This window comes from Miniopterus natalensis, chromosome 1, assembly GCF_054644295.1.
Source record: "Miniopterus natalensis isolate mMinNat1 chromosome 1, mMinNat1.hap1, whole genome shotgun sequence".
Taxonomy (NCBI): Eukaryota; Metazoa; Chordata; class Mammalia; order Chiroptera; family Miniopteridae; genus Miniopterus; species Miniopterus natalensis.
Genome location: NC_142081.1, coordinates 71,559,283 through 71,570,598, shown reverse-complemented (window position 1 = coordinate 71,570,598; position 11,316 = coordinate 71,559,283). Strand labels below are relative to the sequence as shown.

The window sequence follows — 11,316 nt, the reverse complement described above, 5'->3', positions numbered from 1 at the left end:
TATATATCAATTGTACAACAATAAGCTAATTTTTTTTCAAAAAGGCACTTTCATTGTGTCGAATAAAGTCTTATAACAATATTTCAAAAATAGATATAATTTGACACCAAGAGATAGAAGTGCCAGTCCATTGTCTTGCAAGACCTTGGATTAATATTCATTTTGCTTGATAAGCTTGAGAAACAAATCACATTTTCATCAATACTTTCTTTAATTAACTCTTGTACATTTTGCCTGTCTATTCAGATGGATTCTGCAGTGCTGTTCTGTAAATTGACTGGCGAGAAGGACAATTGATTGAAACTCAAAGAAACAGGCTTCCTCAAGACAAAAGAATTTACAGACCAAGACGTCCAAAATTCTTAAAATATTCCAGGTTTTTTAGCATAGATTCAAATAGAGATGAGGAAGTTCTAGAGATCTGCTTTACAACTTTGTACCTGTATCGACTAATACTGTATTGTACACTTAAAAAATTCTTAAAAGGATCAACCTCATGGTAAATGTTCTTGAAACAATAAAATAAAATTTAATGAAAGATTTACTGGATTATTATCCTAAGTGAAATAAGCCAGTCAGAGAATGACAAACATCACATGATCTCACTCATGTGGAATCTAATGAACAAAATAAACTGATGAATAAAATAGAACCACAGGCATAGAAGCATGGAACAGACTGAGAGATCTCAGAGGGAAGGGGGGAGGGGGTGTGGAAAGAAATTAACCAAATAACTTCTTTGCATATATGCATAGCCCATGGACAGGGACAATAGGGTGATAAAGGCCTGGGGCGGAGCAGGAACCTGGTGGAGGGAGGCAATGGGGGCAAAAAGAAGAGGGGACATCTGTAACAAAAATTAAATAAAAAAAGAAACTTTTCAGCCTTGGCAGGGTGGTTCAGTTGGTTGGAGCTTTGTCCTTGTGTACACCAAAAAAGTTGCAGGTTCAATTCTCGGTCAGGGCATATACCCTGGAGGCGAAAAACAAAGATTTACTGGGATTGAACAATGAGCGCTTATTTGTGCGTACTCTAGCATTATTCACAGACAAATATTTCTAAAGACTAGGTCACTCCACCTTTTACTTTTATTATCTGTCTTGCCATTTGTTCTTTATTTCCTTATAATTCTTGCCACAGAATATAAACTCTTCTCCTGAAGTTTAATAGTAACATAGTTATCCCCTCAAATATATTTCTTTCCATCCTGTTCCTTGAGCTTTGAGCTTCCCCTGGACACTCTCTCTGATTATGCCTGCCTGACCCCCATTCTCCTCTGACCTTCTATAAGGAATCCTCCTGTCTTTACTGGTTCCTTTACCTCAATCCTCCTTCCAACATCTATGTTCTCTACCCTTTTCCTCTATCTCCTCCTCTCCCATTATTTTTTTATTTTTTTTAGCTATCCTTCACTAAATTTCAAGACTTTCATAATTATTTTCTGTGGCCCACCAGCAAGTCTATATCTACTACCTTATTTATTCTTCCTCATTTCCAGCTACCGATTTGCTTAATCTACTTTGATTTGAGACCATAACAAAATCTAAAGGCCACATTCACAAAGCTGAACTTCTGAAATCTTAGTTCAAATAACTTCTACTACATCATCTCCCCCTTTCAGCTAGTGGCTTGGCCATTTACCTTAATCACCCATGAAACTTAAATTTCATTTTTTTTTAGTTCATATATCTTGCCGCCTGACTATTGTCAGTTGGAAGGCTGTGCTGATTCTTCTACTACAATATTTCACATCTATCCCATATACTCCGTTTGTCTATCACTATTTCCTGTTATACTGTATCCAAGCTTGTGTCAACATTGGCTTAAATATCTCATGTTTATTTAAATATTATTTTAAATACTTTTTATTTTTCAATTACAGTTGACATGCAATATTATTTCATCTCACATGTACAACATAGTGATTACACATTTATATATCTTAAAAATTGATCACCCCGATAAACCTGGTACCCATCTGGCACCATGCATAGTTAATACAATACTATTGACTACATTCCCTGTGTTATGTTTTATATCCCTGTAACTATTTGTCACTATCAATTTGTACTTCTTAATTCCTATCCCCTTTTTCACAAGTCCCCATAGCCCCCTCACATCTGGCAAACACCAAAAGGTTCTCTGTATCTATGAGTCTGCTTCTGTTTTGTTTGTCCATTTATTTTGCTTTTTTAGATTCCACATATAAGTGAAATCATCTGGCATTTGTCTTTATCTGACTTATTTCACTCAGCACAATACCCTTTAGGTTCATTCATGTTGTTGCAGATGACAAGATTTCATTCTTTTTTATGGCTGAGTCATATTTCACTGTATATATGCATCTCTACTTCTTTATCCAGTCATCCATGGATGGACATTTAGGTTGCTTCCCTATCTTAGCTATTATAAATAATGCTGCAATGAACATATGGATGCATGTTTTTTGGAATTACTGTTTTGGGTTTCTTCAGGTAAATGCCCAAAGTGGAATTGCTGGGTCCTTCTTTGTCTCCTGTTACAGTCTTTGTTTTAGAGTTTATTTTGTCTGGTGTAAGCATTGCTAACAAAGATTTTTTTGTTTTTGTTTTTTTTTTTTGGTTTCCACTTCATGAAATATCTTTCTCCATCCCTTTCTTGCAGTCTGCTGTGGGTGTCTTTAAATCTGAAGTGAGTCTTTTCTTGTAGACAGCATATGTAAGGGTCTTGTTTTCTTATCTACTCAGCCACCCTATGTCTTTTGATTAGAGCATTTAATCCATTTACATGTAAAGTAATTGTAGACAGATATGTAGTTATTGCCATTTTATGATTCATATTTTTTATCCTTTATGTCCTTACATACATCCCTTTAACACTTCTTGTAATACTGGTTTAGTGGTGATGAACTTCTTTAGCTTTTCTTGTCTGGGAAGTGTTTTATCTCTCCTTCAATTTTAAATGATAGCTTTGCTGGGTAGAGTAATCTTGGTTGTAGGTCCTTACTTTTCATTGCTTTATTTCAGGCCAATCCCTTTCAGCCTGCAAAGTTTCCCTTGAGAAATCAGCCAACAGTCCATGGGAACTTCCTTGTAGGTACCTGTTTTTCTATTGTTGCTTTTAAGATTCTCTCCTTGTTTTTAACCTTTGGCATTTTATTATTTTATTTATTATTTATTTATTTATTTATTTATTTATTTATTTATTTATTATTTTTTGATGGGCTTAATTCACTTTATTTTTCTGGTATGAAATTATGTGGTGGCGACAGCTGGAGCCTGGGTCCTTTGCACAGAAACTCTGGTGTGGGTCTTTACAAGATGGTCAGTGAATTCCTGATAGGGAGACTTGGTGAAAATAGTCTCTTTCCAGAGATCTGGGGTGAGATAGCTGTAGGTCTTAGAGATGGCATCAAAGGTGGCCTTGGCGAAGTTGCCCAGGGTAGCAGTGCAGCCCCTGGCGGAGGTATAGCAGTCATCGATACCGGCCATCATCAGCAGCTTCTTGGGCACAGGGGCTGAGACAATGCCAGTGCCCCTGGGGGCGGGGATGAGGCGCACCAGTACAGAGCCACTGTGGCCAGTCACCTTGCAAGGAACGGTGTGGGGCTTGCCAATCTTATTCCCCCAGTAGCCTCGCCGCACAGGGACAATAGAGAGCTTAGCCAGGATGATGGCCCCACGGATGGCAGTGGCTACTTCATTTAAGCACTTAACATCCAAACCAACATGTCCATTGTAGTCCCCAATGGCGATAAATGCCTTGAACCGGGTCCTCTGGCCAGCCCGCGTCTGCTTTTGCACGGGCATAATCTTCAAAACCTCATCCTTGAGGGATGCCCCCAAGAAAAAGTCAACGATCTCAGATTCCTTGATGGGCAAGGAGAAGAGATAAATCTCCTCCAGGGACTTGATTTTCATGTCCTTGACCAAGCGGCCCAACTTGGTGACAGGGATCCACTCCTTGTCCTCCACCTTGCCTCCGCGAGCTCTGCGGCCTTGGCCCTGGCCCCGACCCCAGCCGCGGATTCTGCTGCCAAATCCTCCACGGAAGCCGCGGCGGCCTCCGATTCCAGGGCCCTCGGGGCCTCCTGGCCCACCCGCAGCACCGGTGTCATCCACCATTTGGTGTTTCCTCAGGAAAGAAGTAACCTTTGGCATTTTAATTATAATGTTCCTTGGTGTGGACCTCTTTGGGTTCCTCTTGTTTGGGACTCTCTGTGCTTCCTGGGCTTGTATGTCTATTTCCTCTACCAGGTTAGGGAAGTTTTCCACCCTTATTTCTTCAAATAGGTTTTCAATTATTCCTTGCTCTCTCTCTCTTCTCCTCCTGGTACCTTTATGGTGTGAATGTTGGTACACTCGATGTCCCATAAAACTATCCTCATTTTTTGAATTCTTTCTTTTTGCTGTTCTGATTGGTTGTTTTCTGCTGTTTTATCTTCCAAATTGCTGATTCCATCCTCTTCTCCATATAATCTACTCTTGATTCCCTCTAATAATCATTCATTTCAGTTACTGTATTCTGCATTTCTGACTTTTTTTTTTTTATGTTTTCTATCTCCATTTTTATGTTTCCTGTCTCTGTTGAAGTTCTCAGTGAGATTATACAGCATCCTTATAATCAGTGTTTTGAACACTGCATCTGGTAGATTGCTTGTCTCCATTTTGTTTAGTTATTTTTAAGGAGTTTTGTTCTGTTCTGTCATTTGGGACATGTTTATTTGTCTCCTCATTTTGGTTGCCTCCCTGTGTTTATTTCTGAGTAGTAGGCAGAACTGCTACCTCTCCTGGTCATGGTAGAGTCACCTTATGTAGTGGCCTTATGTCCTTTAGGGCTCAGCAGTCACCTGAGCTGGGTGCTCTAGATATGTTCCTTGGGTGACTTGTGTGTGCTCTCTTGATGTAGTTGAGCCTTGACTGCTGTGTATGTCAATAGGAGGGACTGACCTTCAGGCAGATGGATTGTGACGACTGGCTGTGACTACAGTGGAGGAGCTGTTGTGCAAGGGCTAACCTTATAGAGCAGAATTCGCCTTTGCAAGGCTCTGGCACCTGCAGAATCTGCCCTTTGAGTGTGTCATTTGTGGAAAGGTGGATGGGTAGTGCTCTGGTGTTGTCTGAACCTGGCCACCAAGTGTGTCGGTTCTGGGACCTCTTGGGATGTGCTCGCCAAGGTCAACACTGCCTGTGCCTTGCCTGGGGGCACTTGGTATGAGCAATAATCTGTAGAAGGCTGCCAATTATGCTGGAGTTAGAAGTGACTTAGAGAGGCTAACTGCAAACTGAGGGCAGCTGTTGCCAGTGCCAGGCTTGGGGCTGCTCAGCAAGATGTACGGGACACATCAAAGCCAGGTGCTACTTGTTTGGGGTTTGTTAAACTTTGAGAGATTTTAGGAAAATCTTCAGCATGAGCCAGGACATACCATTTGCATGGAAAAGTCATGGAAGCAGTTTGGGCCTGCAAGTTGGTGGGGTGGGGTCTCAGGAAATGACGAGGTCAGGACAAACTCTGTTTTCCAGGTTGATGGACACTCGGATATGGCATCCACCTATGCCTGCAGAAAAGGAGCCGAACAAAGAAAAAATGGCTTCTTCCAGCTCTTCTGTTTGGGAGAAAGCTGCCCCTTCAGCCCTCGTCCTGAAGCTAGATAATTCAATTCCTCCCTGTATGTTATGTCCCTGGCACCTTTCAAGTTCCTGCCCCAGCATGAGTGAGTCTGTCAGCAAGTAAGTCGATGTGCAGGCCCTTTAGTAGGAACACCTGGGATTCCAGCAGCCCTGTGTCTCACTCAGACACAATCACCACTGGTTTCAGTGCTAGAAGTTATGAGGGCTTCTCATCCCAATACTGCAACCCTGGACTGCAGAGCCCAGTGTGTGACTGATACCCTTCTCTCCTCAGGAAGGACCTCTGCAGTTGAGATAATCCTCCCAATTATTAACCTCCACTCATGGGTATGGGACCAGTGCATTCTGAGTCTCCACCCTTCCTACCAGTCTCAACATGGCTTCTTCTATAAATCCTTGGTTATAGGGCTTCTGTTCAGCTCGACTTCAAGCAGTTCTCAGTGAAGGTTGCTCTGTATTTCAGTTGTAATTTGCATGTAGTCGTGGCAGAAGGCAAGTACAGTATTTATCTACTCCATCATATTGACCAAAAGCTCCTATTTAAACATTCTTTACAATACATTTTCAAATCTCTCCTGGATTCTTTTGTTGTTGTTGTTTTTGGAACATATAACTTAAATACATTTCTCTTAATTTCAAAATTAAGAGATTTCCAAGATTTCAAAGAAGTGGAATAAAATTTTTAAATGAAAACATGACTGTTACCTCCAGGAAAATTATGTAATCATGCAAAAATGTAAGTAGTTTAGGGTTAAAGATACCGTCATAGTATGTAAGCTTTTATTTAATCAGAAATTGAGCGCTTCCTATGTTCCAGGTACCGTTAAGGCAATGGGTACATAGTAGTAAACAAAACAGACAACCTGCCTATATTAGTGGTGCTTATATTCTAGGATAGAGGGAAGGTAGACAAAATATAAATAAGGTAGAGGATGCCTAAAAAACCCTGTGTTCCACCACACTATGACATAGAGATGAGAGAGATGGAGTAAAAAATGATTAAAGAAAAACCAATCTCTCTGTAACAGTGGGTATCATATTGGCCACACAATGAATGTGAGCAACACTTCTTTTATTTCAGAACTATACAGTTTAACACTGTAGAATGTGAGTTAAAGAAGTAGCTTGAGTTATAGAAATAGAGCCTTTACTTTAAGTGCAAGCTTTGTGAAATTATAGAATGAAAGTCTAGTAGTGCTCAGCTGTTGGCATGTCTTAATATAAAAAAAAAGTTACCAATCTAGAGCATGCATTAAAAAATATCAACTGAGAAAAGGGTCAAGGTAGCGGAGTGGTAAGCTCCTGAACTCAACTCCTCCCACAGACAAATGAAAACTACAACTACATATAGAACAACTATCTCTGAGAACAACCTGAAGACTAGTATAACAGATTTTTTACAACTAAAGATATAAAGACATAGCCATATCAACATGGTTAGGAGAGGCAGAGATGAAGTCTAGTCAAGACCCAGACCTCCCAGGGCAGTGACTCCACAAGCAGGAGAGATATCACAACTGTTGAGGTCCCACCTGACAAGCAAGGGGTCTGAATCTCATATTGGGCTCCTCAGTCCTAGTGATCTGCACCAGGAAGAAAAGCCCGCAGAACATCTGGCTTTGAAAACCAGCAGGGCTTATATGTCCAGGAGAGCAAAAAGGCTGTAGGAAACTGAGGCTCCACTCTTAAAGGGCTACCACACAAACTAACTCACTCTGAGTTCCAGCACAGAAGCCACAGTTTGAAAAGCACCCGGGTTATATGTAAAGGGTACACATTGATTGATTTTAGGGCTCATGCCAAAGTGGTAAAGATCTATTAGAACTTTCTCTAGGGATGGAGTACTGGTAGTCATCATTTTTTTTTTTTCTTATTCTCCTTCCACTTAGATAATCATTCTCTGGTGGGTGCCATTTCTGACCTCCCCATTAATCTTGCTAACTCCATTTACCCCACTCTGAAGTTCCCCTGAGAACAAGACCCACCCAACCAGACCAACCTTTCTGCCACCCTTCCAAATTTGTTCCCACCCCCCATACCCTGCAGATAGCCTTGACTAGCACTGGCACTCCTCCCAAAGTGGCTCCCACACCACCACACTCAGTGAGCGACCTCAGTCAACACCTGTATCCCTCCAAATAGACATCCAAGTTCAGGAAGCACAAAGAGTCTCAAACAAAATGAACCCCAAAAGACTCACCGCATAATTAAAATGTCAAAAGTTAAAAATAGAGAATCTTAAAAGCAGCAAGCAAAAACTAGTGACATCCAAGTAAACCACCATGAGACAATCAGATGATTTTTCGGCAGAAACCTTATAGGCCAGGAGGTAATGGTACTATATATTTAAAGTGATGAATGGGAAAAACCTATACTCAAGCTTACCCTACCCAAAAAGATTATCATTCAAAATTAAAGGAGAAATAAAGTTTCCTGGACAAGCAAAAGCTAAAGGAGTTCACCACCACTGAACTGGTGTTACAAAAAACATTAAAGGGATATATTTAAGAAAAAAGGAAAGGCCAAAACTAAAAATAAATGTGTATTTTTTTAAATGTCACTGTTAAAGACAAACATATAGTAAAAATAATGAATCAAACATTTATAAAACTAGTATAAAGGTTAAAAGAAAAAGTAGTAAAAATAACTAAAACTAAAATGTACAGTTAAGAGATACACAATAAAAGAATGTAAAATGTGAAATCAAAAACATAAAACATGGAGGGAAAGCTATTTAGGCTTTTTGTGTTCCATAGAAATTTTAAAATTTGTTCTAGTTCAGTGAAAACTGTCATTGCTATTTGGACAGGAACTGTATTGAATATATAGATTGCTTTCAGTAGTATGGACCTTTAATGATATTAATTCTTTCAATTCATGAGCACAATATGTCCTTCCATTTATTTATGTTGTCTTCAATTTTTTCATCAATGTCTTATAGTTTACAGAACACAGGTCTTTCACCTCCTTGGTTAAATTTATTCCAAAGCATTTTATTCTTTTTGATACAATCGTTAATGGTATTGCTTTCTTAATTTTTCTTTTTGATAGTTTGTTATTAGTGTATAGAAATACAATATATTTCTGTATATTACTTTTGTGTCCCACAACCTTACTGAATTCATTTATTAGTTCTAATAGTTTGTTGGTGGACTCTTTAGGGTTTTCTATATAGAGTACTATATCATCAGCAAATAATGACAGTTTTATTTATTTATTTCCAATTTGGATGTATTTTATGTCTTTGACTTTTCTGACTGCTGTAGCTAAAACTTAAAATTACTGTGTTAAACATGGTGAGAATGGGCCTCCTTTTTTGTTCTTGGTGTTAGAGGAAAGGCTTTCGGTTTTTTACTGTTGAGGATGACATTAGCCATGGGTCTGTCATATATAGCCTTTATCATGCTGAAGTATGCTCCCTCTATACCCACTTTGTTAAAAGTTTTTATCATAAATGAATGTTCAATTGTGTCAAATGTTTGTTTTGCATCTATTGAGATCATCATATGATTCTTTATACTTTGTTTTGTTAATGTGGTATATTACATTGATTGCCTGGTTGTTAGATTAGTATTCCTCAAGCACCATCTCACCATGTCACTCTGTATACAAAGGTCTTCCATAGTTCTCTACTAGTTGAAGTACAGTGTCTATTTTATCTATGTCACTTACTGCTAATATCCTATTAACAAAGTAAAATACTTATAGTTCCACATTCATTTACTGTTTACCATATTCCTTTTTACTATAATGTAACTAACCCCTCCCCCTATTTTACACATTCACAATCCCTCTTACTCTTAGAATTCAACTCAAATGTTATTTCATCTATGAAGTTTTCCTTACTAAAAATAATATCTCTTTATTTTACACAAAATAATCCCTCTGTACTTTGCACATCCAGCACTGTCTCCTTGAATCAACCTCCTAATTTTGGATGTTCCAAGGTTCAATCTCTAATCACCTCCTCTTCTTTACCTGCACTCACTTTATTGGTGAGTCATCCAAACTCATGACTTTACATACCACGTATTTGCCAAGGACTCATAAATTGACTCATCCTACTTAGTTTTCTTTTCAGTGTCTCAGATCTATGTAACCAACTGCCCACTTGATATCTCCTGGTGGAGACAGACTGTCAAACACGACATGTCCAAAACTGAACTCATCTTCCACCTAAAATTGCCCTTCTCTATCTCAGGGGTTAAGAACACCATCCTTGCAGTTGCTCAAGGCAAACACTTGAAATTTTCTTTTACACATATGAGTGTTTCACTGATAGTTACCAGATACTTTCTTTCCCACTTTTAATAAATAACTAAAACTGGGACTGTAAAGCCATTGAGAAAGACAAGATCTATCTACCTCTGAGGAACGAGGTAGTTTTTCATCTCTGGTTCTCTCCTCATTTGCTGCTTTTCTGATAACTTCTGCCTCTCTCTCTCCACCTCTTGTAATACCCACCCCTCTTTGCTTCTTCATATTCATAGCAAAAGATGACTACCCAAGACCCTGTCTTAACATGTGACCCACTTCCATTTCAAGGGCTTTGGCTCAGCTAATAGGAACCATATGAATTTAACATGCTGAATTTTATTCAAGCTTTTTCCTGACTATTTAAATGGCCTAAGCTATAGGTCCAAATTTCCAACTTTAGGAAACCTGCCTACTTCAGCAGATACTGTCAATGGAGCAGCCAAACTCACTTAAGCAATTAATAAAAGGAATCTTGACTAAGTTGAAAAATCCATTCTTACTAATTAAATCAATTTCTTTGTCCAATTTATCATTCATTCTTTTTAAATAGCTATGTCATTTTACTTTGTCTTACTATAAGACTTATAACCTTGCATGTTTATAGTAGGAAGAAATGGAAAGCTAAAGCTAAAAGAAAGTTGCAAGCCCAACAGGCAAAAAGTATAGCTGCCCAACTTTTCAGGTAAATCAGTGTTAAACCTTTAGGCAAAATATACTGAGTTACAGTTTTAAAAAAATCACTATAGACTAAATCATCAAGCTTTTCTTTCCTTATAAATGTTCATTTTCTTGTCTTTACCTCTGTATATTTTGTAAAGATACTGGATCCCAGCTTTCTACATAAGCCCTGGGAGAAACATTAACAAATATTACAACACAATTTTAGACATCTCATTTATTTGATATTTCTGTCTGCTTTTATTTCTTCTAAATAAAAAAAGGTGTTTAACAACTAGGGACAGCAATAGAGAATGCTAATGATTAATGTCACTGCTCATCTGAAGTTAGAACTATCTCAATGTCTTATTTTTCCACTCCATCTCACTCTGATGCAGTTTTGAAACATGACCATACATCGTTGACACTCCTCCCATTGATAGTATCTAATCAACTTCACAGTAAGATATTAATAGGTGATAATGCATTATAAGCCTATGGGCCCCTCCAGGTTCCTCATTATAAAATGAAGGGTGTGTGCTTTTTAATCTCCTGGGGTCCTTTCTCTTGTGGCCTGTGTAGTACTGACAAGCAATGCCTTTCCTTACCTTAGAACCCTGAAACACTAATAGTGGTACTTTTGGGGAGATAGATTTCCAAATATTTAGCTTAGAGTATCTCACATCTATTACTAGGTCGTCATCTTTATGAATTTTCTCCATGATTAACTTTAGTCTAGAGACTATGTCAATTAAACATTTCTAAAGGGAAAGGTAGGCTTTGCATCTCTTCC

The 11,316-nt window shown here is 38.6% G+C and overlaps 1 pseudogene; it reads right to left on the bottom strand.

Moving 5' to 3' along the window:
- Positions 1–3,213: 3,213 nt before the first annotated feature.
- Positions 3,214–4,121, bottom strand: LOC107534398 (small ribosomal subunit protein uS5 pseudogene; annotated as a pseudogene).
- Positions 4,122–11,316: the final 7,195 nt, after the last annotated feature.